Raw genomic sequence first — 3,572 nt, 5'->3', positions numbered from 1 at the left:
GTGCTTGGGGCTCCATCTCAGCGGCTGTATACCCCAGGCAGTTAGGTCTGTGCTGAGAAAGATGAGTCCACTGTGCTGCTGTGCCGAGGAGGAAGGAGGTCTGGGGGAAGGGAGTGCCGCAAGAACAAAGGATAGTTTCTCTCCTTCCCCAAGCAAGCTTCCGGGTGACCGGAGGCCAAAGTTTTCACCTCCTGCGATGTTCCCTGTTGTTCAGAAAGCCTCGCTGTGGTTTTCCTGGGTTGGGGGTCCTTCCATTCTCCAACTCAGAAGATCAGGTATCCCACCGCTCAGAAACTGTGTGTGCTAGTCACCATCTTGGCTCCGCCCCCCAAGCACTCAAGCCTTTTTTACTCTTCTGTTTTAGTTTCACTTAATTTGAAAACTTTGGAATGTCCTCATTCATTCTTTGTCTCGTGTGCTGAGAATAGAGGCTATAGGCCCTCAGGCCATGGTAGGTGATAACTGAGCTGTGATAGGTATAACTGAGCCATACACCCTCCTACCGCTGTCCTGGCATAATAGCTGGTGGGTCACCAAAGCTAGGAATATCCAAAGGGTAATGAAATGCAACATCAAGCAATTGTTTATTTATTTATTTTTAACAAATGAGGGAACAGCATAAGTTTTATGGTTTTTCCGGCTCTGTAGTTAAATATTATTATGTAGATTTGTGATAGTTATATTGACAAGATTTTGGGAAAGAGAATAATTATAGAATATATGTATTATTATTGAATTGATGTTTCTATGGCTGCTGTCATAGCATGACTATGAAACTATTTCATGATAGCATTTTCAAATGTGCATATATATTTGAATATATATATTTATATATATTTGAATATATAAATGCTAAAAATTATTTTGCTATTAAAACATGGTTAGTGTGGCTAGGAGAACAGTTCAGTGGTTAAAACACTTGTTATGCAAAGGTTAAGATGTGAATTTAGCTCTCCAGTGCCTGCAGAAATCTGGAGGAGGGGTATGGCAGACTTCCTGTAATGTGTGGACATGGGGACCACCTGGAATGCAGAGATAAGGGATTCTCAGAGAATAATGGCTACCTAGACCAGCTTAATTAGTTACTTGTGAAGTCTGGACTCAAATAAGTGATCTTTCTTCAATATATAAGATGTAGAACCATCAGGAGAGACAGCCAATGGCAACACTCACCTCTGTCTTCGATTCTGTACATACTCACAAACACACACATGCAAACGTGCACAGGATGCATGTCACACACACAGCAAAACATGGTTTCCAAGGGGCATCCATTAGTGTTATGATTAGAGTGTCTGCCAGAACATTAAAAGTGAAGTATTCTTTATTTCTTTCTCTCTCTTTTATTATTTTTTATTTTTTGGATTGATCTGTTTAATACAGGGAAATAACATTTTGTCAATACTAGTCACCATACAATGTAAACACAGTTACTGTCATAAATCTGGATATGCCTTCAAGGATTAAAAGTGGCTTTGTTTAGTTACCCTGTATGCATAAAGTGCAGAAAAAGGTGTTCATATTAGCACTATGTACATGAAAAGAGGTCCAAATTACAAGAGGCAGCAAAAATTTGAGTTCTTGTAACATTCATTAAATCGTTTACAGTAACATCCAGGTTTATCTTCCTTTCACTAACCACAGTCCCTGGTAAGCACATTGTAACAATAGCACAGGGGAAAAAGTGATGAATAAAAGAATCTGATACATTAGAAAATAGTGCTCACTGATACATTTACATTCTATTTATATGATTAAACATTTGATCATACAGTACCTTCCTACAGGATTACTGGCTAATTTGGGGTAGAGGTATTACTAACATGATAACTATTTCCTTTATCTGCAAACATTAGAGCTATAATCTTGAGACTAAAACCGATTATGCAAGTTAACTGAGCAGCTTCTCAATGTGGCTTACAACAGGGAAATAAGCTGCTCTCCACAGAAAACGGATTCTCAGCCTGCTTTCACATCCAGTTTAATCAGCACAGACCGACACGGTCAATCAGGTAATTCTTAATGTGAACAAATGGGGGAAAAGAAAAAATATGTATGTACACATAAATGGGAACTAGATGCCTTTGTATCAAGGAGTGTCGGGTGTTGGTCCCGGATGAAGATGTTGCAGCTTTGTACTTCACAGTTGTGTGCTCACAGTCTGCCCCATGAGCTTCCAGACCACCCTGCTGTTGTGCAGGGGTCTGGCCAAAGCCTGCAGCAGGGCGTGCACTACTGAGGCTCACGCCAGCCATTTGCTGACTCATCTCTGAGAGGTTCCACTGAGACTGCTGAGCTTACTTGGTGGTGCACCCATTTGTCCCACCATTCCTCCCTGAAGGCCAACAACATTCTGAGGAAGTAGCAACAATCAAGTCTGTGTGTTTCCCACAAGCCCCTTGGGATGAGCATGGGCATGCCCACCCATGTTTGTATTCTGTCCCACCATATTTCCCATAAGGCCAGGAGCCCAGGCACTGCTACGCCCATGGAAGGAAAACCTTGAACTGCGGTCGCTGCTTGTGAGGTAAATGGCATGTTTGTGTGTCCCATAAACACACAAGCAATGCTTTGCTGCACTCCTGTACCATGGGGAGGTAAGATGGAGTCTTTGGAGAGTTCTTTCTCTGCTACTTCTTCTGGTATGCTCAGTAACCAGATCCAGATACCCCGGTGTCACAGTAGACATGGTAGTAGCTGTGGTACAGAGGCTGTTCCCTGAGCTGAGGACATGACAGTTGCAGGTAACAGATTAGAAATCATTGGTCCAAAGCTGTCCCTATCATCATTCAGGGGTGGCACGGGGGTGGTCCGTTTGTCACCTGTGCCTCAGCAGGGCCATCAATCCTAGAAGATCAACAGTGGGCTCTGCAGTGTCTTTCTGGCTGGTGCTTTTCTTAGGCTCACGTTGTTGATCTTCTTTCTTCTGTAGCTTTTCAGTTGTTAGTGCTCTGGCAGTCTTTTCTGCTTTTCTCTCTTCTTTTTTCCTCCTTTCTTTGTTTGTAAAAGCTATAGCGTTTTTATCATAGTATGTCTTCTCTTCGTATTTATCTCTGATCAAAACTTCTACTGCTCTGCAGATAATCTATCTGTGGTCTTCGCAAGTTTTCTGGAAGATGGGCTTCAGAAAGGAGTCTTGTTTTAGTATTTCCCATATCTTGCATGTATGTCTTTGCTGAATAGCAAAAAAGCAGCTATGCTCCGACATACTATTGTCACAACGTGATGTAGATGAAGCTCTTCTACTTCTGAAACTCCCTGTATCTATCTGTTCTGGTGTCCATTGGTCTAGGTTGACTGACGTGACCCTGGATATATGGACCCCAAGATTTCTATGAATTCCAGCACATCTGATGCAAATAAACACACCAATAATCCAAGAAGCTCATCCATCTGGGACTTTTCAAGTTACACCAAAGGGGCCTCTTCTCCTTCGCTCGTCAACCGTGTAGATTGCTCCTGACTCAGTTTCTCTGAATGTTGTCTCACAAGACTTCTAAAATCAAATGATCCCTTCCATCCATAATCCCATGGTTCTTGCTTCTATTCTCCATCTGGTCTTTTTTTATGCA

At 42.2% G+C, this 3,572-nt stretch overlaps 1 pseudogene; it reads right to left on the bottom strand.

The window, feature by feature from the left end:
- Positions 1 to 2,140: 2,140 nt before the first annotated feature.
- Positions 2,141 to 3,175, bottom strand: LOC110563738 (stromal membrane-associated protein 1-like; annotated as a pseudogene).
- Between the last annotated feature and the right edge of the window lie 397 nt (positions 3,176 to 3,572).

Source organism: Meriones unguiculatus, chromosome 2 (genome assembly GCF_030254825.1).
Source record: "Meriones unguiculatus strain TT.TT164.6M chromosome 2, Bangor_MerUng_6.1, whole genome shotgun sequence".
Lineage (NCBI taxonomy): Eukaryota > Metazoa > Chordata > Mammalia > Rodentia > Muridae > Meriones > Meriones unguiculatus.
Note: the sequence above shows the minus strand (reverse complement) of the source record. Positions and strands in the feature narration are given on the sequence as shown.